Genomic DNA, 27,534 nt, shown 5'->3' with positions numbered 1-27,534 from the left:
TCACCACACTCAATCTCTACCCACACTCAATCTCCACCACACTCAATCTCTACCACACTCAATCTCCACCACACACAATCTCCCACCACACTCAATCTCCACCACACTCAATCCCACCACACTCAATCCCACACCCCCACACTCAACACCCACCACACCACACCCCCCACACTCAAACCTCCACCACACTCAACCCCACCACACACAACCCCACCACACCCAATCTCCACCACACCACAATCTCTACCACACTCAATCACTACCACACTCAATCCCCACCACACTCAATCACCACCCACACACCTCAATCTCACCACACTCAATCCCACCACACTCAATCTCCACCACACTCAATCCCACCACACCAATCTCACCACACTCAATCTCTACCCACACTCAATCCCCACCACCACTCAATCTCCACCCACTCAATCCCCACCACACCAACCCCACAACACTCAATCCCACCACACCAATCTCCACCACACTCAATCACCACCACACTCAACCCACCACACTCAATCCCACCACACTCAATCCCACCACACTCAATCCCACCACACTCAATCTCCACCACACTCAATCTCTACCACACTCATCCCACCACACTCAATCCACCACACTCAATCCCCCACCACACTCATCCCACCACACTCAATCTCTACCACACTCAATCCCACCACACTCAATCCCACCACACTCAATCCCACCACACTCAATCTCCACCACACACAACCTCCACCACACCAACCACCACACCAACCCACCACACCAATCTCCACCACACTCAACTCCACCACACTCAATCACCACCACACTCAATCCCACCACACTCAATCCACCACACTCAACTCCACCACACTCAACTCTACCACACACAACCCACCACACACAACCTACCACACTCAATCCCACCACACCAACCCACCACACACCAATCTCACCACACTCAACCCACCACACCAATCCACCACACCAACCCACCACACACAATCTCCACCACACTCAACCCCACCACACCAACCCACCACACCAACCCCACCACACTCAACCCACCACACTCAATCTCCACCACACTCAACCCCACCACACTCAACCCACCACACTCACACCACCACACACAATCTCCACCACCCACCCACCACACTCAACCCACACACTCAACCCACCACACACAACTCACCACACCAACACCCACCACACACAACTCCACCACACACAACCCACCACACTCAACCCACACACCAATCTCACCACACTCAATCCCACCACACTCAATCACCACCACACTCAATCCCACCACACTCAATCTCCACCACACCAATCCCACCACACTCAAACCCACCACACTCAATCCCACCACACTCAATCTCCACCACACTCAATCTCCACCACACTCAATCTCCACCACACTCAATCTCTACCACACTCAATCTCCACCACACTCAATCTCCACCACACTCAATCTCTACCACACTCAATCTCCACCACACTCAATCTCCACCACACTCAATCTCTACCACACTCAATCCCCACCACACTCAATCCCCACCACACTCAATCTCCACCACACTCAATCTCCACCACACTCAATCTCTACCACACTCAATCCCACCACACTCAATCTCTACCACACTCAATCTCCACTACACTCAATCCCACCACACTCAATCTCTACCACCCTCAATTTCTACCACACTCAATCTCTACCACACTCAATCCACCACACTCAATCTCTACCACACTCAATCCCACCACACTCAATCTCTACCACACTCAATCCCACCACACTCAATCTCCACCACACTCAATCTCTACCACACTCAATCTCCACCACACTCAATCTCTACCACACTCAATCTCCACCACACTCAATCTCTACCACACTCAATCCCCACCACACTAAATCCCACCACACTCAATCCCACCACACTCAATCCCACCACACTCAATCTCTACCACACTCAATCTCCACCACACTCAATCTCTACCACACTCAATCTCTACCACACTCAATCCCACCACACTCAATCTCCACCACACTCAATCTCTACCACACTCAATCTCCACCACACTCAATCTCCACCACACTCAATCCCACCACACTCAATGCCACCACACTCAATCTCCACCACACTCAATCCCCACCACACTCAATCTCCACCACACTCAATCTCCACCACACTCAATCTCCACCACACTCAATCCCACCACACTCAATGCCACCACACTCAATCTCCACCACACTCAATCCCACCACACTCAATCTCTACCACACTCAATCTCCACCACACTCAATCCCCACCACACTCAATCTCCACCACACTCAATCTCTACCACACTCAATCCCACCACACTCAATGTCTACCACACTCAATCCCACCACACTCAATCTCTACCACACTCAATCTCTACCACACTCAATCCCACCACACTCAATCTCTACCACACTCAATCCCACCACACTCAATCTCTACCACACTCAATCTCCACCACACTCAATCTCTACCACACTCAATCTCCACCACACTCAATCCCACCACACTCAATCTCTACCACACTCAATCTCCACCACACTCAATCTCCACCACACTCAATCCCCACCACACTCAATCTCCATCACACTCAATCTCTACCACACTCAATCCCCACCACACTCAATCCCACCACACTCAATCTCTACCACACTCAATCCCACCACACTCAATCTCCACCACACTCAATCTCCACCACACTCAATCTCCACCACACTCAATCTCTACCACACTCAATCCCACCACACTCAATCTCCACCACACTCAATCCCACCACACTCAAATCTCCACCACACTCAATCCCACCACACTCAATCCCCACCACACTCAATCTCCACCACACTCAATCTCTACTGTGGGGAGCCGGAGCGGCCGCCATTACAAGATGGCGCCTGTTTCCTGCCTCACTCCTTGTAAACAACTTCTTAGTTCTCCTTATTTGCTATGTGAGTGCAGAGCCCTTGCTCGTTCCATTGAGTCTGCACGTATGACGCAAATGGCCTGACCAATCCCGAGTTTTAAAATGGCCCTGGCAACAGAATAGCCAATGGTAGAAAGCCCCGTGTTCCTTGATTGTATATAAGCAGCCGCATTTCCCTGCCCAGCGCCCCTCTGCTTCAGCTCTCCCTTCAATCAAGTTGCTCTTCAATAAAGCGTGATACGAGAAGGATCCTCGGGTGGTGTCCGTTCTTCCCTGCTGGTCAGGGGTGCCGGGCGCCGCACTCTACCACACTCAATCTCTACCACACTCAATCTCTACCACACTCAATCTCCACCACACTCAATCCCACCTCACTCAATCCCACCACACTGAATCTCTACCACACTCAATCCCCACCACACTCAATCCCACCACACTCAATCTCTACCACACTCAATCTCCACCTCACTCAATCCCACCATACTCAATCTCCACCACACTCAATCTCTACCACACTCAATCTCTACCACACTCAATCTCTACCACACTCAATCCCCACCACACTCAATCCCCACCACACTCAATCTCCACCACACTCAATCCCACCACACTCAAATCTCCACCACACTCAATCCCACCACACTCAATCCCCACCACACTCAATCTCCACCACACTCAATCTCCACCACACTCAATCTCCACCACACTCAATCTCTACCACACTCAATCTCTACCACACTCAATCTCCACCACACTCAATCTCTACCACACTCAATCCCCACCACACTCAATCTCTACCACACTCAATCCCCACCACACTCAATCCCACCACACTCAATCTCTACCACACTCAATCCCACCACACTCAATCCCACCACACTCAATCCCACCACACTCAATCTCTACCACACTCAATCTCTACCACACTCAATCCCACCACACTCAATCTCCACCACAATCAATCCCCACCACACTCAATCTCCACCACACTCAATCTCCACCACACTCAATCTCCACCACACTCAATCTCTACCACACTCAATCCCACCACACTCAATCTCCACCACAATCAATCCCCACCACACTCAATCTCCACCACACTCAATCTCCACCACACTCAATCTCCACCACACTCAATCCCACCACACTCAATCTCTAATATACCAGATAACAACATGATATAACCAAGGGGCAGCAAAAGAGATGAGAGATAACAGTGCATTAAGAACATCATGCATTATATGGCTTTTGTTTCACTATCCTGGAGGTCCTTTCAATTAGCTTCACATTATATGGCCTTATGTATCAAGATTTTGCTCTATTGTAAGTCTCTGCTAGTAGAGCCCAAGGTTTCTACTGATTATGACGAATGAGGGAAACCATTGAGCCTAAGTTCCTTTGAGTCTGGCTTACTTCAGTTAATATGATTTTTTCCAAGTCTTTCCATTTCCTAACAAATGCGGTGATGTCATTCTTTCTGACAGCAGCATAGAATTCCATTGTGTACAAATACCACAACTTGTTGATCCACTCATCAACTAAGGGACATCTAGGTTGGTTCCATATCTTTGCTATGGTGAATAATGCTGCAATGAACATTGTTGTGCTAGTGGGTTTAGTATGCCCTTGTTTCTGGATGGTTGGGTAAATGCCAAGTAGTGGAATTGCTGGGTCATAGGGGAGTTCTATGTTTAGCCTTTTGAGGCACTGCCACACTGCTTTCCATAGTGGCTGAACGAGTTTGCACTCCCACCAACAGTGTAATAGTGATCCCTCCTGGCCACATCCCCTCCAACATCTGTTGTTATTAGTCTTTCTGTGTTGTCCAGGTTGGTCTTGAACTCGAGCTCAAGCAATCCTTCTGCGACAGGCTCTCAAGCATGTGATGGGGCCGGGAGGGGTACAGGTCAAGTGCTGGCCTGTTGATGCAGCAAGCTGGAGTCCCTAGGTTCAAACCCCAGGATCTCGCTGACCCAGGAGATAGATATCCCATCACCTCGCTACACGCCTTGTTTCCTTCTGTATTTGACAAAAACTAGGTCCCCCGACAGAACCCTCAGCTGCTGCGGCCTGGAGGCTCCTGAGCTCCTGTCTGCACCCAAGGGCTTCGGGCTATAATTGTGTGGCTGGGAGGGAGCTTTGTGCCATGGGGTCAGCTGGCTTCCAGAGGGGTCACTGACTGAGGTCACCCACCGGGCCTCCGAGTGGCCCCAGTACACTGGGAGGTGGGTGCCGGGGGGACCCCTGTGTTTACCTGGGGAAGGAGAGCCATCTCATCTCCATGGGACAGCCCCAGGAGATCCCCGCAACTGTGTCTCGCCAGAGGGTGAGGGGAACCACTGACTTGGCCATGTGGCATCAGGGTGGCAGATCCTGAGCTCTGAAGGAGCTTCGGGCTGTGGGAAGGAAGGACGGGTCATGGGGTGACCCGGAGCCTTTGAAGATGCCGGGGAGCCCCTGTCTCAAAGCCACCTTTATCCCGTGTGTTGACCTTTCCCCTGCAAGCAGAATCCTTCTTGTTTGGTGCCATTCCACTTGTTTACTTTCCTGCGGTGGCCCCCCCTCCCCCCAATTGGAGCTAGCAGTCTGGTGGACTTGCCTGACCAGGCTGGCTTTGAACCTTGAACCTCAGATCTTAGCCGCCTGAGCGGCTAGGATTATAGATGTGCGCCCCAGGGCCTGCCTGCTTTGAGTGTTGTATTCAGCTCCATCTCCCGAGAAAATATCGATAACCTGGACTAATGTCAGGAGGTGTGTTCTCGGTTCCACCGTCAGCTCTGTCCCTAGTGTGAGCCCAGGAAGGTTTCCTCCTTCCCTGTGGATAGCCCATTCCTGGTGCCATTTGTTAAGGAGCCAGTCGTCCTCACGGCTTTCTCACAGCCTTGTCGAAGACCTTGGATCTCGATTCTGTGCTGGTACCACACCGCTCTGGTTACGATAGCTTTTCTCTATAGTTACTTCCCTTCCCCCTCAACCCCCTCCCCAGTTTATGAACATGGAGTGTCTTTGCATTTATCATCTTTTACTTTATCATGGTGATTATACTTTTTACCTTTCAAGTCTCTCATCTCTCGGGTTCAAGTTATTATGGTTCTTGGTTGGTTGCTGTGGTGAGGGGAATTGCTTTCCTTATTTCCTTTGTGGAGGCTTTATCATTTGTGTATAGAAATGGCAACTAGTTTGAACCGGTTTATTGTAAGAGTTTTGCTGGTGTTAGATGTTGGGGTTTTCCTTCTATACACTCACAACATCTGCACACTGAGACCGTTTCACTTCTTCCGTTCCGCGTGGAATGTCTTTGCCCGTAGCTTTGATTGCTCTTTTCTTGTTTCTTGTCGACTCCTTTAGGACAGCCAGTCCGTGTTGAATGGGGTGGAGCTGCACAGCCCCTTGGGGCTTCGTTTTCTCCCCTGACTGTGCCGAGGGCTTGTCGAGGGGCAGCCTTGGTGGGTGGCACAGCTGTGCTCGTGCCACCATTTCAGTCATGAGGATGCGCTGAACTTTTCCAGCCGCCTTTCCCGAGTCTGTCCAGGAGGGCCCGTGGGTTTGGCACACAAGATTCTTTGCCCATGCGGAGTCACCACCACATCCGAGGACAAATGCCACTCGTGATGTCACACACTTCTGCTGCGCTGTCCAATCCAGGGTGCCAGCGTCCTAGTCGAGCTTCGTGTTATGATAAGTGTAAAAGTGGATTGCTGGGCGGGGGCGGAGGGAGGAATGGGGAAGGAGAAGGAGCTGCGTGCAAAGAGGCCAGATAAATGTGATCTATCTATGGAGCCAGCGTCTCTCTACCTACAAAGATAGAGCGGTGAGTCCCGGAGCGCAGCCTAGTGGTAGAGTGCTGGCCTGGCACGCACAAACACCTGGACCTGGGTGTGATTCCTTGGTGCCACATGTGCAGAAAAAGCCGGAAGTGGTGCTGTGGCTCAAGTGGCAGAGCGCTAGTCTTGAGCAAAAAGTGTCCAAGGACAGTGTCGAGGGAGTCAAGCCCAAGGACTGGCAGGGAAACAAATGACAGAGTGATGGAACCCACCAAATACTCCTGAGAAAGGGGCCGGGGAGGAGTGGAGGAAGTTAAGAAAGCAGCACAGCGGGGTCACCTGCTCAGAGTCCACGGAATGCATCTGTGGAATTATAACGAGGGCCCCGTACTACTAATTATGCTAACAGAAAAGAAAAAGGGTCTGTTTGCTAACACTTTGTCACGTTCTATAGGGGACAGTGCTAAATATTTGAGGGAGCAAGTGGTGCCTCCCCTGGCTCTTCCTGAGGCCAGGGACCAGTCGGCCTTGTCCCCTCACTCCCCTGGGCCTTGTGGCCAGCCACGAGCGCTGGCACAGGTGGAGGAGCGAGTGCAGGCTGAGGTCAGAGCCCAGCCTGGCTCTCAGACACCACAAGTGTGGCTTCTCATTCACTGTGGGGCTCCGGGGGGTTCCACAGCCCAAGAGCTCCTTCCTTCCTGTCCTCCCTCCTCTCTCCCTCCCTTTCACCTCCCTCCCTGGCCCCCTCCCTTCCTTGCTCCCTCTCTCCCTTCTTCTCTCTCTTCCTTCCTCTTCCTTCTCCCTCCTTTCCTCCCTCCTTCCTCCTCCTGTCCTCTTTCTTCCCTTCTTCCTTCCCTCCTTTTGTCCCTTCCCTCCCTCTCTTCATCCATCCCTCCGCTCCTTCCCCTCTCTCTCTCCTTCCCTCTCTCTTTCCCTCTGTTCCCTTTGTTTCTTTCCTCTACTGTTCCCTCCCTCCTGTCCTCCCTCCCACCGCCCCCCCCCCCCAGCCTCTCCTTCTACCTCCTCTGGTCTCAGGAACAGCTGAAGCTCCCCAGTCTCCTGGTGAGGATGCAGCCGGTTGTGAATCTGGAGGGCGAGGGGACCCCTGTTTGGTGGATCAAGGCATTCATGCTCTCAAATATTAAATTCTGTTCAGAATATTAAATAACTTCCTCCTCAATGATCCCAGTAAATTTAATTAGTCCATGGTTTCCCAATAGAGTTGTCTCGGTTTCTGCAGGGTTGCGTTTTCCAGGAGAAGGAGGCTCCCGGCCCCACAGCGGGGGCTCTGTGCATCTCTTCCCGTGGCCCCCAGGTCTGCAGGCCGCCGTGGGACCTCAGCTCCCTGAAAACTGCCTGGACTCCAGCGGGAGGTGACCGCGGACACCCGTCTGTCTGTCTCTGTCAGCCTCTGTTCTCGGAGACAAGGCAGCAAGCCTGGGAGTGGAAGCCTCCGGCTCAGCTTTCCACCTAGCTGGAGTCCCGGGCCTCGAGGGGGCGATGGGCGTCTCTGAGCATTTGCCTTACTGGCTCTGAACCACCGCCACCATCGTCGCCTTCTGAGTAGCTGGGATGATAGGCGGAGCCATCACACTGGTTAAAGTGTTTCTTGGAAGGTTCTAGATGCATGGATGATCCAGAGGCCTGAGGACTCTGACCCCATCCACAGTGGGTCTTCTTACCTGGCTGCACAGTGACATTACCTGGGGAGGGAGATTTAAACGTCCCCATGTCACAGGGCCAGCCCAGAGGGCCACAGGGCATCTAGATTTTGCCTCTCAGGGTAATTGGAATACAGGCCATAGTATAGGAGCCCCAGCCAGAGCGGCTCACCCCACTGCCCGCTGCCCGCAGGGTCAGGTGGCAGCCTTCTGCGAGGGGGGGGGCGCGGGGGCTCTGTGGTTCCATGGCCAGAGGCAGCCTGCCCGAGCCCAGTGCAAGCAAAGCCCTGTGCAGGGCAGGGTTCTCGATTCTCAGAGACTCCATGTCCCTGTCTGTAAGAGGAGGGCTCTAGGAGAAAACGCTGGCTCCATATCCGGCTCAGAGCAGGCTTAGTGAACACCGCTGGCTTCTCTGCTTCTCCCGAACTGAACTGTCGACCTTTCCTTTTTGAGCCAGGCCCTGGTGGCTCACGCCTGTAATCTTACCTATCTGTGGGAGGCGGAGAGCTGAGGATAATAAGCAGTTCACAGCCTTTCCGGTAGGCAAATCCAAGAAACGCATCTCCAATTAATCACCAAAAAGCTGGACATGGAGCTGTGGCGTGTATGGTAGAGCACCAGCCTTGAGTGGAAAGAAAGGCTCAGGGACAGAGCCTAGGCCCTGAGTTCAGGTCCCAGGGCTGACAAGTGTATGCACACACACACATACCCCACACACAAACCACACACACACACACACCACACACACAAACCACACATATACCACACACACACCCCACACATACCACACACACACATAATGCACACACACCACACACACACATAACACACACATACCACACACACACACACACATACCACACACACACACACAAACTACACATATACCACACACACACCACACACACACACAACACACACACATAACACACACACATAACACACACACACAAACTACACATATACCACACACACCACACACACACCACACACACATAACACACACACCACACACACACATCACATATTACTTCTAGGTTTTTCCTCATTACAAATGCAACTCAGATCCAGTAGTAAATTTAGAACACAATCTAAGTCAAAAAAGAAAATTCTAAACTACCACTGTCCAGTTCATGGAAGAAATCGTGAGTTGTTGAAGCCCGCTTAGAGACCAAGGAACGCACCCAGGGGTTTTGCAAGTCTGTTTCATAAGCAGCAGCTTCTCCTCCTCCTCTCCTCCTCCTCCTCCTCCTCCTCCTCCTCTTCCTCCTCCTCCTCTTCCTCCTCCTCTTCTTCCTCCTCCTCCTCTTCCTCCTCCTCCTCCTCGTCCTCCTCCTCCTCTTCCTCCTCCCCCTCGTCCTCCTCCTCCTCCTCTTCCTCCTCCTCTTCTTCCTCCTCCTCCTTCTCCTCTTCCTCCTCTTCCTCCTCCTTCTCCTCTTCCTCCTCTTCCTCCTCCTCCTTCTCCTCCTCCTCCTCTTCCTCCTCCTTCTTCTCCTCCTCTTCCTCCTCCTCCTCCTCTTCCTCCTCTTCCTCCTCCTCCTCTTCCTCCTCCTCTTCTTCCTCCTCCTCCTCTTCCTCCTCCTCCTCTTCCTCGTCCTCCTTCTCCTCTTCCTCCTCCTCTTCCTCCTCTTCCTCCTCCTCTTCTTCCTCCTCCTCTTCTTCCTCCTCCTCCTCTTCCTCCTCCTCTTCTTCCTCCTCCTCCTCTTCCTCGTCCTCCTTCTCCTCTTCCTCCTCCTCTTCCTCCTCTTCCTCCTCCTCTTCTTCCTCCTCCTCTTCTTCCTCCTCCTCCTCTTCCTCCTCCTCTTCTTCCTCCTCCTCCTCTTCCTCCTCCTCTTCTTCCTCCTCCTCCTCTTCCTCCTCCTCCTCCTCTTCCTCCTCCTCCTCCTCTTCCTCCTCCTCCTTCTCCTCTTCCTCCTCTTCCTCCTCCTCCTCCTCTTCCTCCTCCTCCTTCTCCTCTTCCTCCTCTTCCTCCTCCTCCTTCTCCTCCTCTTCCTCCTCCTCCTCCTCTTCCTCCTCGTCCTCCTCCTCCTCGTCCTTCTCCTCCTCCTCCTCTGCCTCCTCGTCCTCCTCCTCCTCGTCCTCCTCCTCCTCGTCCTCCTCCTCCTCCTCCTCGTCCTCCTCCTCCTCGTCCTCCTCCTCCTCTTCCTCCTCCTCTTCCTCCTCCTCTTCTTCCTCCTCCTCCTCTTCCTCCTCCTCCTCTTCCTCCTCCTCCTTCTCCTCTTCCTCCTCCTCTTCCTCCTCCTCCTCCTCTTCCTCCTCCTCCTTCTCCTCTTCCTCCTCTTCCTCCTCCTCCTCTTCCTCGTCCTCCTCCTCTCCTCTCCTCCTTTCTCTCCTTTCTTCCTCCTCTTCCTCCTCCTCTTCTTCCTCCTCCTCCTCTTCCTCCTCCTCCTTCTCCTCTTCCATCCTCTTCCTCCTCCTCCTTCTCCTCCTCTTCCTCCTCCTCCTCCTCTTCCTCCTCGTCCTCCTCCTCCTCGTCCTCCTCCTCCTCCTCCTCTGCCTCCTCGTCCTCCTCCTCCTCGTCCTCCTCCTCCTCCTCCTCGTCCTCCTCCTCCTCGTCCTCCTCCTCCTCTTCCTCCTCGTCCTCCTCCTCCTCCTCCTCGTCCTCCTCCTCCTCGTCCTCCTCCTCCTCTTCCTCCTCGTCCTCCTCCTCTTCCTCCTCTTCCTCCTCCTCCTCCTCGTCCTCCTCCTCCTCGTCCTCCTCCTCCTCTTCCTCCTCGTCCTCCTCCTCTTCCTCCTCGTCCTCCTCCTCCTCCTCTTCCTCCTCCTCTTCCTCCTCCTCTTCCTCCTCCTCGTCCTCCTCCTCCTCCTCCTCCTCCTCCTCCTCCTCCTCCTCCTCCTCCTCCTTCTTTCATGGCTAAACACCCAGCAGTGGTCAATGGTAGGATATTTTAGTGAACACAGACATTATTTAACCAAGTGCCCGGGAGTTGTGCGTGGAGTTTGTTTTGAGCCTTTTGATGTGGTGAGCATGCTGCTGAGATTCTGGCACATGCATCTTCTGAGATAAACCTTTACACTTGTTTCTGACTTTCTCCTCAGGGTAAATTCCTACAGGCGAAACTGCCCAGTTAGAGGTTAAGTGTGTTTCAGAAGCTTTGATCTGAGCACCCATCTGCCCTCTTCTCCACCCCTGGAAAGATGAGGACGCCAAGCCCCTCTGGCAGGCCCAGGCCCCGTCCTGGCCAAGATGCACTGGGAGTGGTCGCTCTGGCCGAGCGGGAACATGGAAGTGTTTGTTTCGATTTGCATCGCTGTTTCTGGTGACTGGTGAGATTGGACATTGTCCCTGCTTTGGGGTCATTTTCGAGTCTTTTGTGAGTTGCTTGCTCAAGTCTTCCCTGTCCATGGCCGTATCTGGCAACATATGTGCTGGTCTCTGGTATTTAAAGATGGCGTGGGAGGGGGAGAGGTGGTGTTGGTGTGTGAGATTGCGGACGAAAATATTGATAGGCAGAGGCGGGGTCCCCGTGGGAGGAGTGCTTCCTCGTGTTTTCTTGGAGCACGTAAGCGTGTGGCATGGTCACTGAGCCGTTTCTCCACCTGCCTCCCCAGCCAGCACCCAGAGCTGGAGGGCAGGGCTGCAGCCCACGGCCCAACGAGTGGCGTGGAATCCTCCAGGGAATAAAGACTCCACACGAGCCATCACAGCCATCCTGTGCCTTGGGCCAAAGTGGCTCACGGAGGCAGCTGAGGGCTTTGCCCTGTGTGCACGAGACACTAAGTAAGATGGCACAAGTAACATTTGCTCAGCCCGTCTTGTGCTTCCAGGCTCCCTGTACTCCGTTTCCCTTTTGGTTATGGTCTGGATGAGGCGTAACTTGCAGACTTCCAGAGATTTGGAAGCTTTTTTTTTTTTTGGCCCTGGAGTAACCATTCAGAGGAAGGGGCCTGAGCCCTGGAAGATCAGCTAGAGGCCTGGCGTCTCTTCTCCTGGGGTCTCTCATCCATCCGATGTTGCTCCCTCCCTCCCCCAAGTCTGGTAGGCGATAGCTCAAACATTATCATGTTCCATACCACTGGGAGAGAAAGTGTCAAATGGGACACGTTCCAAGCCCTTCAGTCCAAGACCTGGGCTTCTACTGGCCAGAATGCAGTCACATGACCATCCCTAGCTGCAAGGGAGGCGGGATATGAGCTCAGACAATGACAAACCACATCACCATCAGCACTCAGAAGGGAAGAAAAGAGCTCAGGCACCAGGGGCTCAGGAGGCTGAGCTCTGAGGATCACAGTTCAAAGCCAGCGCAGGCAGGAAAGTAAGTGAGACTCTTATCTCTAATAAACAACCCAGGAAAGGTCAAAAGTGGCAGTATGGCTCAAGTGGCAGAGTGCCAACCTTGAGCTAAAAAAAGCTCAGGGACAAAGCCTAGGCCCTGAGTTCAAGCCCTAGGAACAGCACAGAAAAAGAAAAGAAAAGAAAGAGCTTAGGAGGGGGGCAGATGAATGGAAAAAGGAGGTAGACAAATGCCATCATTATATTCAATGTGAGAAAGCAAAAGGTGTCCCTGTCGCAGAGAGAGGTGTTTCTTCAGCCCCCACCCCGGGGGGGTTGTCGATGTCCATGTTTGTCAGGCTCTAGGGCTCTGGAGAGCCTCCAGCTTCTTGGCAGAGACACAGGGGAAGTTTCTCCTTCACTTTGCCAGTGGGTAGAGGCAGGGTCATGAGCCTGGGGCGCCAGATCTAAATGGGGCAGGAAAGGGGAGGTCTCCTTTCTCGAATGCCCAGTGAGCACTGGACAGGTCCTGCCGTGTGGGGTGGGCAGGACTCTGAAGGGTGAGTCTAGGGGTGGTTCTTGCCCAGTCGGCCTGGTTCCTGCCAGGGCCCCTCTGTGTCTCCCGTGCCACATTCCACCTAGCGTTGTGACCAAGTCGGTCAGGACTCGCTATGGTGGCAACAATGAGTCTCACGGGGTTCCTGACAGGATTGTGGGCTCCAGTCTTGACAACGCCACGTGCTCTTGCTCTGTCCAGGAGTGGGCCTGGCTCATCCCCAGTCCTGCTTCCCCAGGATCCCCTGCCTTCTCCTCCTCCTCTTCCCCTTCCTCCCCACTCCTCCCCTTCTCCCCCTCCCTTCCTCCTGCTCCCCCTCCTCCTCCTGCTCCCCTTCCTTCTCCTCCTCCTCCCACTCCTCCTCCCACTTCTCCTCCTGCTCCTCCTTCCTTCTCCCTCCTTTCCTCCTCCTCCTCCTCCCCCTCCTCCTCCTCCTCCTCCTCCTCCTCCTCCTCCTCCTCCTCCTCCTCGCCTCTCTCTAGGCTTTGGAAGCTAGTTTATATTTGCTTCCTCAGAAGGGAGGACAGGAAACTGGAAAGAACGGTTCTCATTCACATTCACACGCTTTCCAGCACCTGGGTCTCGGGAACCAGAAATCAGTCTGCTTTTTCCCAGTCCATTTCCAGATGTCTCTCATCACGTGGGCACCTGTTCCCTGGCCTCCTGAGGGTCCATTTGTCCACGGGACTGGCGGACCTGTGGCTGGCCTGCAGTCGCACCTCCCCTCTGCTCCTGACTTTCGCTCAGCTCCCAGCCGAGCCGGCTGAGCTGGTCTGCACAAAGGGGACAGCAGCTCCTGCCGTGGAACGAGCCCTTGCAGACCTCCTTCTCGCAGGATTGCCCGGGGTTGCCTAGCAATCTGACACCACCCTGCCTGCCGCAGACCCACCTACGCCTCCGATGGATTTTTCCTATTTTTAATTTGTTTTTCTGGGTGGGTGTTATTGTGCAATCGCAAGCTCAGCTCAATGATATGTTGTGAGCCCCCCTCAAAACAAGGGGATCTCAGAGGCCTTGTGGGAGTGTGCTGACCCCTGGGGGACAGGACCCCGGCCCTGGCTCTGGCTGTAGCCCCTGCTGTCAGAGGAAACCTCCCTGGCTCTCATGGGGCACCAAACAGCCAAGGAGAGTGAACCCCACGAGGGGCAGTCAGGGCCCATCCCACACCCCTGTCCCCTGGGGGAGGTGACACCTGCCAGGCCAGGGCCCTTCCCTCCTCTGGGGAAGACAGGACCCCAGAGCAGCCACAGGGACAAGGATAGGATGTGTGAGGTGAGCTGATGGGCACAACGACCACTGGCACAGCTGCCAGCCGCTCGCCGCCCAGCAAAGCTCCACAGGCAGCAGCTGAGGCTGGCTCCAGGCAGAGCCACCGCGAGGGCTGGGCTGGCCCGCTGTGGCATGGGAATACGCCTCGCAGATGATGCATCCACGCGGTGGCTGGAAGGGACAGTCCCGGGGCAGGAGGTGGTAGCATCGGGGAGCGTGGGGCCAGACCAGAGGTGAAGCCCAAGGCCACATCCAGGGAGGCTGGCGCTCAGGAAGGAGGAGAATGGAGGAGGCCAGGGAAGATGCTTCCAGAAGGCCAGGGAGTGGGCAGCAGGCCTCCCTACTTTCCTGCTGCAAGCGACCCCCATGGGTCGTGCAGCAGGAGGGGGGGCTGGTCCCGTCCCTGTGGGGGGGGGAGAGAGAGAGAGAGAGAGAGAGAGAGAGAGAGAGAGAGAGAGAGAGAGAGAGAGAGAGAGAGAGAGAGAGAGGGGGGGGGGGAGCACTCGCACCCACGCAGTGGCTGGGAGGGTCCTGAAGGCAGAATGGTCTGCCATGCCTTCAGGATGCTGGGCTGGGTCCCCAGAGCAGCAGAGGAGGGGACAGAGGGGCTGGAGGGAGCCCGGGAGGAGGGTTGGGAAGGGAGCGGAAGGCGTTAGAGGAGGTGGGGAGGGGGAGGGACGGCCTGCCAGGGGAAGACTGGGGAAGGTTCCACGAGTGACCCGCCCCAGAGCCAAGCGGAATGGATGTGTGTGTGCCTCTGCTCTGTGTGTGTGCGTGCGTGCGTGCGTGCTATGTGTGTATATGTGTGAGCGTGTGTGCAGGAACGTTAGTAGGCTGTTTGAATAATACATTCTCTCAGGTCCACAGATGGGAGCCATTTCCCAGGTTTTCCTATCCTACCCAGCCCAGACTGCAGCTAAAGGGGGCGCTGGAAGATACCATGGCGGCCAAGCAGGTGTGGGCCGTGTGTGTCTGGAGAGAGAAAATGAGAGAGACAGAGACAGAGAGAGACAGAGAACCACAGAGAACCACAGAGAGACAGAAACAGCGGGACAAAGAGAGACAGACAGAGGGATAGAGAGAGGATGAGAAAGAGGGGGAGGGAGAGCGGGAGGGAGGGAGGGAGGTGGGGAAGACATCCGTTCTTCACAGGGGGCCATGGCTCCTGCAGGCTCCCTTGTCGTTCAGGCTGCTGGATTAAGAGGGCGGCCTGGGCAGCTCGGGGGGGTAGGTAGCAGGGTCCATGCCGCCCTGGGCCGTGTGGCTGTGGGCCCGACACCAAAGACCAACAAGGGAGAAGAATCCCTGATGGACTCCATGAGTCTGCCGCCTTCTGCCGAAGGCCGGTGGCTGCACAGGAGCCTTGGAGAAGACAAGGAGAAAGCTTGGCAACCCCAGTGGCTCAAGAGTCCACCAGAGCCTCTTCCTCCCGGCAGGTCTGGCAGGTCAGAGGCCTGGAAGGCAGGGTGGCGTGTCTTCAGCTTGCTTGGGGTAGCCCTGGCCTGTGGCACCAGGCCTGTGTCCTTCTGCCTTCCAGGGGCAGGAGGGAAGGTTTTCGAGAACTGGGGAGCTGGGCCTGTGGCCTTCCTGTCTGGTCTAGGGCGATGGCCTGGCCCTTGGCACACAGCTGTCTCCTGGGCTCCTTCCTGGGCTCCCCTCTCCTGCCTGCACGCTGCCCTCCCTTGTTTTGTCGGACTGCACCCTGCAGTCTCGGAAAAATGGCGCTCCAGAAACAACTACTCTGAGAGCTGTCTCGTGCCAACATCGTTTTCCTAATCTCATAGTAGATGGCTGTTTGGGTTAAGTGGAGGATTCCAGGCTGGGAAACCGTTACTGAACAGCATTTGAAGGCACAGTTCCATCGGTGAGCTGGCTCTACGGCTGTGCTTCCTCATTCCTGGTTTGTTTGTTTTTCAAGGAACCTGGAAACTTTTGTCCTTAACGTTTTGTTTTGTTTTCTAGTAATGATAGGCCTTGATGTAGGTCACTTTCTAGCCATTGTACAGACAGTTTGAAAGCCCATTTCGGGGAAACTTTCTTGAATTAACTGACTTGCGATTCCTTTTGTCTTTGCTTCTGTGTTAGTTCTCTTTCTCTCTTTTTCCCCTCCCTTCCTCCTGTCTCCTCTCCCCTTCTCCTCTGATTCCTTTGTGTGAGTGTCAGCGCTCCTGAATGTATCCTCTAATCTTTTCTTCTTGCTTTCTTATTTTGTCTTTTTGTTTTGCCTTCTGGGATATTCACTTACTTTTATCTTCCAACCAGTCTGCTGAGTTGCGCTCTCTCCCTCCCTCCCTCCCTCCCTCTCTCTTTCTCTCTCTTTCTCTTTCTCTTTCTCGATGTTCTTCTTAAAATAGCATCCTGCTCATGGTTCTGGGCTGTGGTATCTCCTCTGATCTTTTTGAGGATATTAAATATGGCTATTTCTGATATGTTCTCTTCCCTGCCTGCCTAATGTCTGATTCCTCAAAGTCCCCTTTTCCTGTTCCAACAGGTTGTTTTGTGTGTGCACGCGCATGCGTTCTCTCTTTGGCTGTCCTTAGAACTCTGACAAGCCTTGGCTCCTCACCTTTAGGGAAGGGGCCTGAGGAGCTCAGAGGACCTGCAAGACCCTCACTGCGAATAGCAGACTGAAGTCCTCCTGCTCTGCCCCTTGGTGCTGGCCGGAATCTTCCCAGGACCTCTCGCCAGCTCCCTGGAGGGAAAGGCACCAGGCTGGGGCTGTGTGGTCTCCGCTGCTCCTCTCCTGGCTCTCCAGGACTAGAGGCCTCCAGGGCCTTCCCTCCCGTCTTGGCCTCCCTTCCCACCCCTCTGCGGGAGCAGGCCCCTCTGGTCTGCAGCCTTCATACACTGAACTTGGGAGCCTGCCCTTGTGTGCCGCGGGACTCGGCTCCCCGCCTGGGCTCCACTCTGCCTTTCTTTCTGCAGCCCACAGGTTGTTGTATTATCTACTCTCCTGGCCGTTGGAGCTATCTCCTTTGGCAGCTGTCACGGGGTTTTCTGTGTTCCAGGGGAGTCAGGTGGGCTGTGTGTTCAGTGAGGTCAGTAGTCTGGTGTCGACTCTCCCTTCATTTCCCCAATTACTATGGAAAGGACGGTTGCTAGGTGTTTCCATGCACCAGACCACAGATTCACACAGTTCTCTTAGCAGACCTCCAAGAGGAGCCCTCTTGACCAGTCCCTGTGCAAGGGTGGCGGGGCTGTCCCAGCCCTTTGCCCTGGCAGATTTCTCTTGGCAGACAGCTGGACCAGGAGGGCAAGCTCCCTGAGGCCTGTTCCCAGGGACCTCTTGACCGGCCAGCCCTACAGCCAACCCTTCCTGCAAGACGGCAGCGGCAAATGCCAGCTTCAATTCACCGCTGGCTGGCTATGGGGCCGGCTGCTGAGCTGGGCCTGGGGGAGCTTGGAACAAGGCCTGTTGTCATCTCAAAAATCTTTCCAGAATGATCCAGAGGGGACTCTGGGGCCTGAGCTTTGCCATTCTCCCCTCGGCTCAGGCCTTGCACCTGTGCTAGGAAAATACAGCCATGTTCCCACAGGCACACAGTGCTGTGTGTGTGTGGTGGGGTAGACTGGAAACCTCGCAAATGGGCTAGCGGGGTAGACGTGGGGAGACGGACTTGCTTGTCGGGAGACAGGGGAGTGGCAGAGTCAGGCTACCAGTCACAGGCCCTGAAAGTCCGGACTGCCTGGTAGCAGATGACCCAGACAGCCATTGAGGCCTTCTGAATCCCGGCTGGGTGCGGTGCGTGAACCACGCAGCTGCCCCGTGCTGACAAGGCGTCCGTCTGCGTTAGTGGCGGGGCTCCAGAGCTTCCTTGCCCTGTAGCCACCATTTCCACTGGCCAGGATGGACCGAAGGGCGGGAAATGACAAGCATCCTTCTGGGGATGGGGCAGCGGCCCTGGCTCTGTGGGAAAGGGGGGCAGGGGCCCTGCACTCAATTCACAAGCCTCCTTTCCTGTTCCCTGACCCAAGCCTCTCACACACCAGGCCCCAGGGCCTGTGACTGGCGTTTTGCCTGGCACTTAAGAGCGGTTTAGTCAGGTGCCGGAGGAATCTGATGGCTCGTGATGTAGCACCCAGAAGGCCAAGCGACACCCGGGTGCGTGGAGGGCGCAGGCCCAGTCCGTCCAGTTCAAGGAGAGCGGTCTTTCACTTAGAAACAAGAGGCAGGCCTGGCCCAGACCTGCGTGCCACCATCTAGGCCCCGTGCCTACCTCCGATGCTGAGCGCTGGGTTGGCCCCACAGCGGCCCCTGGGTCTGTCCTGCCAGTTCAAAGGCCTCCATTCCTCCTTCTCAGCCTCTGCTCTGTCCCACAGCTGAGACCTGCCCAGGACCTACAGCATAAGCCCTTGTCCCAGAATTGGGACAGAAATAACTCCTTCCTTCCTTCCTTCCTTCCTTCCTTCCTTCCTTCCTTCCTTCCTTCCTTCCTTCCTTCCTTCCTTCCTTCCTTCCTTCCTTTCTGCCTGCCTGCCTTCCTTCCTTCCCTCCATCCCTCCCTTCCTTCCCTCCATCCTTCCCTTCTTCTTTCCTTTCCACCACCACCATCTCCTCCTCCTCCTCCTCCTGGCTGCTTTTCTTTAGCATTTTTTTTTCTTTTGCGCAAGGCAGGTGCTCTACTACTTCAGCCACAGCTCTACGTCTAGCGTTTTGTTGGTTAACGGGATAAGAGTTTCACAGAGTTTACTCTCTGGGCTGGACTTGCACTGGGATCCTCACATGGATCTTGGTCTCCTGCGTAGTTAGCTGCAAGCCCCTGGAGCTGGGTCCTGTTCTGCTCTTCTGCTTGTAGGCAGGCCCTACCCTGACCGGGATGGGGGCATTCAAGTGGGTGGGCTGGACGGTGCTCTGGCCTGTTCAGTCCCTTTGCCAGGACCCACAGGAAGGCAAATCAGGCCTTGCGTGGAATTCCAGGCCTGCTCAGGCTCAAGGGAGAGGAGGCTTGGGGAGATAGGCACAGGAGGCAAGGGGAGGTGTGGAAAGGCGTGGGGAGGGGTGGGGAGGCTTAGGGAGCGGTGGGGAGGCCTGGGGAGGGGTGGAGAGGTGTGGGAGGGGTGGGGGGTATGGGGAGGGAAGGGGAGGCCTGGGAGGGGTGGGGGGCATGGGGAGGGCTGGGGGGCATGGGGAGGGGTGGGGAGGCCTGGGGAAGGGAGGAGAGGGGTGGGAGGGGTGGGGAGGCCTAGGGAGGGGAGGAGAGGTGTGGGAGGGGTGGAGAGGCCTGAGGAGGGGAGGAGAGGGGTGGGAGGGGTGGGGAGGCCTGGGGAGGGGTAGGGAGGCTTGGGGAGGGGGGGAGGCCTGGGGCAGGTTGGGGAGGCCTAGGGAGTGGTGGAGAGGTGTGGGAGGGGTGGGGGGCATGGGGAGGCCTGGAGAGGGGTGGAGAGGCGTGGGAGGGGTGGGCAGGGGTGGGGAGGGGTGGGGAGGGGTAGGGAGGGGTGGGGAGGCATGGGGAGGCACTGTCCATGCTTGCTGCTCCCTGACAAAGTCCTGTCTCTAGGGTCCTGAGGGGGAATAGGGACAGGGAGGGGAAAGTGCTGGAGTCTTGTCTAGTCCCAACATAACTGAGGGTGGTGTGTGGGGTTCTAGGTGGACTGAGGGTGGTGGTGTGTGTGGTTCTAGGTGGACTGAGGGTGGTGTGTGTGGGGTTCTAGGTGGACTGAGGGTGGTGTGTGGGGTTCTAGGTGGACTGAGGGTGGTGGTGTGTGTGGTTCTAGGTGGACTGAGGGTGGTGTGTGTGTGGTTCTAGGTGGTACTGAGGGTGGTGTGTGTGTGGTTCTAGGTGGATTGAGGGTGGTGTGTGTGTGGTTCTAGGTGATACTGAGGGTGGTGTGTGTGGGGTTCTAGGTGATACTGAGGGTGGTGTGTGTGGGGTTCTAGGTGGACTGAGGGTGGTGTGTGTGGGGTTCTAGGTGGACTGAGGGTGGTGTGTGTGTGGGGTTCTAGGTGGACTGAGGGTGGTGTGTGTGTGTGGTTCTAGGTGGATTGAGGGTGGTGTGTGTGTGGTTCTAGGTGATACTGAGGGTGGTGTGTGTGGGGTTCTAGGTGGACTGAGGGTGGTGTGTGTGTGGTTCTAGGTGATACTGAGGGTGGTGTGTGTGGGGTTCTAGGTGGACTGAGGGTGGTGTGTGTGTGGTTCTAGGTGGACTGAGGGTGGTGTGTGTGTGTGGTTCTAGGTGGACTGAGGGTGGTGTGTGTGGGGTTCTAGGTGATACTGAGGGTGGTGTGTGTGGGGTTCTAGGTGGACTGAGGGTAGTGTGTGTGTGGTTCTAGGTGGACTGAGGGTGGTGTGTGTGGGGTTCTAGGTGGACTGAGGGTGGTGTGTGTGTGTGGTTCTAGGTGGACTGAGGGTGGTGTGTGTGGGGTTCTAGGTGATACTGAGGGTGGTGTGTGTGGGGTTCTAGGAGGTGTTGAGGGTGGTGTGTGTGGTTCTAGGTGGTGTTGAGGGTGGTGTGTGTGTGGGGTTCTAGGTGGTGTTGAGGGTGGTGTGTGTGGTTCTAGGTGGACTGAGGGCGATGTGTGGGGTTCTAGGAGGTGTTGAGGGTGGTGATGTGTGTGGTTCTAGGTGGTGTTGAGGGTGGTGTGTGGGGTTCTAGGTGGTGTTGAGGGTGGTGTGTGTGGTTCTAGGTGGACTGAGGGTAATGTGTGGGGTTCTAGGTGGTGTTGAGGGTGATGTGTGGGGTTCTAGGAGGTGTTGAGGGTGGTGATGTGTGGGGTTCTAGGTGGTGTTGAGGGTGGTGTGTGTGGGGTTCTAGGTGGTGTTGAGGGTGGTGTGTGTGGTTCTAGGTGGTGTTGAGGGTGGTGTGTGGGGTTCTAGGTGGTGTTGAGGGTGATGTGTGGGGTTCTAGGTGGTGTTGAGGGTGGTGTGTGGGGTTCTAGGTGGTGTTGAGGGTGGTGTGTAGGGTTCTAGGTGGTGTTGAGGGTGGTGTGTGGGGTTCTAGGTGGTGTTGAGGGTGGTGTGTGGGGTTCTAGGTGGTGTTGAGGGTGATGTGTGGGGTTCTAGGTGGTGTTGAGGGTGGTGATGTGTGGGGTTGTAGGTGGTGTTGGGGGTGGTGTGTGTGGTTCTAGGTGGTGTTGAGGGTGGTGTGTGTGGGGTTGTAGGTGGTGTTGAGGGTGGTGATGTGTGGGGTTGTAGGTGGTGTTGGGGGTGGTGTGTGTGGTTCTAGGTGGTGTTGAGGGTGGTGTGTGTGGGGTTCTAGGTGGTGTTGGGGGTGGTGTGTGGGGGTTCTAGGTGGACTGAGGGTGGTGTGTGTGGTTCTAGGAGGTGTTGAGGGTGGTGTGTGTGTGGTTCTAGGTGGTGTTGAGGGTGGTGTGTGTGGGGTTCTAGGTGGTGTTGAGGGTGGTGTGTGTGGGGTTCTCGGTGGTGTTGAGGGTGGTGTGTGTGGTTCTAGGTGGACTGAGGGTGGTGTGTGTGTGGTTCTAGGTGGACTGAGGGTGGTGTGTGTGTGGGGTTCTAGGTGGTGTTGGGGGTGGTGTGTGTGGGGTTCTAGGTGGACTGAGGGTGGTGTGTGTGTGTGGTTCTAGGTGGACTGAGGGTGGTGTGTGTGTGGGGTTCTAGGTGGACTGAGGGTGGTGTGTGGGGGTTCTAGGTGGACTGAGGGTGGTGTGTGTGGTTCTAGGTGGACTGAGGGTGGTGTGTGTGTGGGGTTCTAGGTGGACTGAGGGTGGTGTGTGGGGGTTCTAGGTGGACTGAGGGTGGTGTGTGTGGTTCTAGGTGGACTGAGGGTGGTGTGTGTGGTTCTAGGTGGACTGAGGGTGGTGTGTGTGTGGGGTTCTAGGTGGTGTTGGGGGTGGTGTGTGTGGGGTTCTAGGTGGTGTTGGGGGTGGTGTGTGTGGGGTTCTAGGTGGACTGAGGGTGGTGTGTGTGTGTGGTTCTAGGTGGACTGAGGGTGGTGTGTGTGTGGGGTTCTAGGTGGACTGAGGGTGGTGTGTGGGGGTTCTAGGTGGACTGAGGGTGGTGTGTGTGGTTCTAGGTGGACTGAGGGTGGTGTGTGTGGGGGGTTCTAGGTGGACTGAGGGTGGTGTGTGGGGGTTCTAGGTGGACTGAGGGTGGTGTGTGTGGTTCTAGGTGGACTGAGGGTGGTGTGTGTGGTTCTAGGTGGTGTTGAGGGTGATGTGTGGGGTTCTAGGAGGTGTTGAGGGTGGTGATGTGTGGGGTTCTAGGTGGTGTTGAGGGTGGTGTGTGTGGGGTTCTAGGTGGTGTTGAGGGTGGTGTGTGGGGTTCTAGGTGGCACTGGGCTCCGGGTCCGGAGCTGGGTGCCCCCCCCCGGGCGCCTCGGGCCTCCCCCGCCCGCCCGCACCCCGCGATCGCCCCGTGCCCCGCGCCCTGGCCCCAGAGCATCACCACCACCGCCACCGCGCGCTCGCGCTGCCTCCCGTTCCAGCTCAGCCAGAGGAACGAGGCGGGTGGGGAGGGCGGGAGGGAGGGAGCGGGGGAGCGGGGGGAGCGAGCAGAGCGAGCCCGGAGCGCGGAGCGGAGCGCGGCGGGCAGAGGCGGCGGCGGCGGCGGCGGGGACGCGGGCGGCGGCGGGGAGCTGGACGCCGGCGGAGGCTCGGGGACGGCGGACGGCGCACGGCGCCCGCACCGGCCGGGCCGCGGACCCCGGCGCCCGGCTCGCGCTCGCTCGTGCGCGCGGTCGGAGCCGCCGCCGAGCCCGGGCCGCGCTCGCAGCCGCCGGCGTGCGGCCCCGGGACGGATGCAGCGCGGGCATGGCCGCCGCGGCCCCGGCCCCTGCCTCGGGCGGCGCTGAGCGCGTGAGTAGCGGGTCGGCGCCGCCTGGCCTCGCCGGGCCGGGCCTGGCTGGCGGGGGCGCGGCCGGGGAGGGCGCGGGGCGGCCGGGCCGGGCCGGGCGGGGGAGGCCCGGGTCCCGGGTCCGGGCCGGCCCGGCGGAGGCGCGGAGTCCCGAGCGGGCGCTGCGCGGCGGCGGCGGCGGCGGCGGCGGCGGTGGCGGCGGTGGCGGCGCGGGCACAATGCCCCGCTCCGGGACCTCCCCGCGGGGTGGCCGGCGGGCGGGCGCGGGGCTGCCGGCCGCGGGGCGCGTCTGGGGGGCGGCGATCCCCGCGGGGCGCAGCGCCCAGGCCGGGCGGGCGGGAGCCGCGGCGGGGCGGGGAGGACCGGCCCGCGGGGAGCGCGGCAGGGTGCGGGCGGGTGGGAGCGCGCTGCCTCGGCCCCGGGCCGCCCCCGCCGCGGGCTGAGCGTGCGCTCGGGCCGCCGGCACCTCCGGGTCCAAACTTTGCGCCCCCGCGGCCCCGCCAGGCGGTGGGGTTCGCCCGGGTCGCCCGCGGGTCCCCGGGGAGGCCCCAGGCGGGCGGGGATGCGGCGCAGCCTCGGCCCCGGGACCCCGGGCCTCCGGGCACCCGGCCGGGCGCGGGGGCCGAGGGTCCGCGTCTCCCGAGGGGTCAGCGAGGGGGACCCCGGCCCTCCCCGCGCCGGCCGTCTTTGAAGAACCACCTCGGGGGCCGGAGCCAGGTCTGGAGACGCCGCCGGGGGAGGCGAGCACGCGGCGGGGGCCGGGACGCGCGCAGCCCCAGGCAGGTGCGGCCGGAGCGGGGTCCCCGCGTCCGACCCCAGAGCCCGCGGTGGATTTTCCCGGTCTGCAAAAGGGGGGACCCCGGGTGTAAACATTGCGGCGGAGCGTGCCGGGGAGCGCGCGGCGACCCCGACGTCTCCGCGAGGCTGCGCCGCGACCCCGTCCACACCCTCCAGGTAGGGGCGCCGCGAGCGAGGGAGGCGCGGGAAGCTGTGCAGGACGGGGCGGGGGTCCGCGGCCCGGCGACCGCAGGGGGAGGGTGCGGGGCGCGCGGGGAGGGGGCGCGGGCGGGCGGCCCCCTCCCCCCCTCCCCACACTCTGCTCCCGGCCCGGCTGGCAGCTCCGGGGGCAGGTGGGGAGGTGGGGGCCCCGCGGGAGGCCGGGCGGGCAGGCCGGGGGGGGGGGGGAGGCAGCTGAGTGCCCGGGAAGGGCTGACGGCTCGCTGGCTGTGCGAGCGGAGCTGCTGGGTTCTCGGTGCCTTGATTCCAGGCGCCCTCTCCTCCCCAGAAGGAAGAGCAGCGCCCGGGTCGCCCTGCCCTGCCCTGCCCCGCCCCGCGCCGCCCTCCACGGGCACCTGGGGCCCAGCAGGGGCCTCTGAGGCCTGCAGCTCTGCTGAGAGACCTCGGGTGGAGGGGCAGCAGGGCCGCCTGCAGTCAGCGCCCTTCCGCAGAGCCCAGCAGCCGGGCTGGAGGGAAGGCCAGGCCCGGCCACACAGCCTGGAGGGAGGGGGCCCAGCAGGCGCAGCACCCAGGACAGGGCCGGGCCGGGCAGCGGGCCTCCCCCCTCCAGTCCTCCAGCCCTGCCTCCCTCCAGCCCCCCTGGGCGTCCTGGGATCCCGGGCCGCCTGGGGGCTCAGCAGACTCCCCTCCACCCCACTGGGCGGAGGGGGGAGGCTCCCGAGGGCATTCACAGCAGACTCCGCACTGATTGCAGCGAGGGCTGCGTGGGCACCACCCCTCCTCCCTCCGGAGGGAGCCCCAGGTCCCACAGCCACCGATCCAGCGCTCTAGGCAGGTTGGGGCGGGAGGGGGGAACTGGGGAGATCTGGGGCCCTTTGGTATCTGAGAATGAAGTCAACACAGAGTAGTCAGAGAGAAGGGCTGCCTGGGCTCCCGGCTTGGTTAGGCAGACACATGGGCATCTATTCTGTGGCTCTCGGCCGCCTTTCTCCACCCCCCAGTTCTCCTCTCACCTAGCCTAGGACCCCTTTGCTGTGGTGTGCGAGGTGGGGGCCAGAGTCTCGTGGGCCAAGCAGGTGAAAGTGTGTTCCATGTCCCTGTAGTCCTACCACAAGGGCCGGGGGCCAGCGTGGTCTGCAGGAGCCTCCGGCCACACCGAGATTGACTTGTTACCTTTCAGTGGGGCGGGCGCAGAGCCTTCCTGCTTCAGCCCATATCCAGGCCTGCAATCTTTGGTGGGTTGTCTCTGTGTTTATTTATTTCTTCTCTCCTGCTCTACACTCTGTTATAAAGACAAATGGAACCTGACACACAGCTGACATGTGGTGAGGAATTTTTTATTTTTAAACAAGTGAAGGGGAAAAAGCCCATCTTGAAACCTTCTCCATCCTCCAGAGGTACTTCTCCGGGGAGCTGTCTCTCTCCCCTCATCCCCGGCTCCCGTTCCCATGGCAGGACTCTGCTTGTGACCCCCACAGGGGCTTTGCTGACCTCGGCCGCCTCTGCGATTGGCTACAGCACCTGCCCTCTTCCCAGGTTATTTTCACAAGCTCATGAAACATTCAGGCAGCCTAATGCCTCTGCTGCTGCCTCTCCGCGTTGGTTGCTGTCCGAGCCATCAACGTCGCTTCTTTATTTATAATGTTCTGTTGCATCTCCCTCCCTGTCTCCGGGCTCTCCTCCTGCTTCCCCATATGTCCTGGGCTCAGTGGGACTTGAAGGATTTCCTGCTGTGTTACAGGACGCCATCCATTCACAGTTGGAAGGTGAAAATAGCTGGCCTGCTCTGTGCGGAGGATCCACAGACAGCTCGAACATTGTTCCTTTGTGTGTGTGTGGCAGGGGTGGGGGGCGTGCACACCTGGACACACTGTGCCTTAGCTCCTTTCGCTCAAGACGGGCGCTTTACACTACAGCTCTGCTCCCGGCTTTTTGGTGGTTAATCGGAGATAAGAGCCTCACAGACTTTCCTTATTGGGTTGGCTTCACACCTTATTGCAAGGCTTCAGATCTCAGCCTCCTGAGTAGCTGGGATTGTGGCTGTGAGCCCCCAAGATGCAGCCAAGTACCGTTCCTTAAAGAGAGCGCCGGCGCCTGCCTCAGACAGATGTGTTGTCAGGTAGACATGCTTCCGTGCGATGCCCTGAGCAGTTACTGCACTAATTGCACTTAGCAATTAGTGTGTTATCACAGTTTTCCCCGACACCCAAGCTGACACCACAGAGTGCCTTTGTAGGCACTGGAGGTGATGAAGAAGGTAAAATCCATTAGCCGGTGGCAGCAGTTCCCCTGGCAGGCTGCGATGCACACACACTGCGCACGTCACATTTGCATGGTGCCGGATGGAGCTGAACTGGGCAGCTCTCCCGTGGGAGTCAGGGGGCCAGGGAGGGGCACCAGCCTGAGGCTGGGGCACAGGGGTCTGGGAAAGGATTGTGGATTCCATTTTAGCCTTTGGGGCCTGAGGGTATGTGGCACTGTAACTCTTCATGGAGGGCATGAAGCTCAGCTGCACCTGGGCTTCTTCTGGAGGCCTGGGCCCTGCCCCCTCCTGAGATGTCAGGTCTCGCTGGACAGGCCCCACAGGACTCGGCTTCCCCCCTTGCTGCTGTGGTCCTCCGATGTGCTTCACTTCAAGTTTTTGGTCGGGGAGGCTGAGCTAGCCCGGTGGCGTGGTAGAGGAAGTCAGCAGACACACCCGGCTGCCCTATGAGAGACGGCGACTTGTGGAAATGCAGTCCGGGGGCTCTGGGAGGACCTCGGGAGGCAGGGGAAACCACTTCTCCGATCTGGTCTGTTGTTCACCTGCGCTGCCCAGGACGGGTCCAGCGGGACCAGCCGAGCCAGGCTTCAGGAGCGGAGATGTCCTTCTGGCGAGCTTGCTTCCAAGGTTCCATTATCCAAGGCTGGAACTTGTTCCCAACAGAAGAAGAGGGAAAGGGAACTTTGCACACCACAGCACAGAGTTTTGCCCAGCTAATTGCTAGGCTCGGTGGCAGTGTGCTGAGACCCCCCCCCAGAACCCAGAAGAGCAGAGTCCAGGTGGAGGGGCACGCTGTGCCAGGCCACTGTCCTCCTGACCCTCCAGGAAAATTGCCAACTGCGTGCCACCACCCTGGGAGATAGGCCAGCCTCTCTGGTGGCACTGGGAGGTGCTCGGAGGCCCGTGGGAGACACGGGTGGCTGGGTCTATTTTTCACCCTTCTAGAAATCATCGCGTGTGCAGGCGAAGGAACTGGGTAGGTGCAGCTGCCGGGTCCTGTCTCAGCTCCGTGATTCCACTGGCTTCCCCTAGAAGATCCCCAACACACATCTTCTGCCCCAAGGAGAAAGTCCTGCGTGCCTTTGCTTCTCCAAGCATCATCCGGCGCAAAGGACCCTGGATGCCTGGGAAGAGCTGTGCAGGGGG

General features: G+C 57.8%; 1 protein-coding gene across 1 annotated transcript in view; it reads left to right on the top strand.

Annotated features, from left to right (window-relative positions):
• Dnah17 (dynein axonemal heavy chain 17) overlaps positions 1 to 27,534 on the top strand; it is a 284,886-nt gene that overhangs the window by 47,624 nt on the left and 209,728 nt on the right. The gene's annotated exons all lie outside the window — the stretch shown is intronic.

This window comes from Megascapheus bottae, chromosome 17, assembly GCF_031878675.1.
Source record: "Megascapheus bottae isolate mThoBot1 chromosome 17, mThoBot2.hap1, whole genome shotgun sequence".
Taxonomy (NCBI): Eukaryota; Metazoa; Chordata; class Mammalia; order Rodentia; family Geomyidae; genus Megascapheus; species Megascapheus bottae.
The sequence above is the reverse complement of the archived record's forward strand: the minus strand, read 5'-3'. Positions and strand labels throughout refer to the sequence as shown.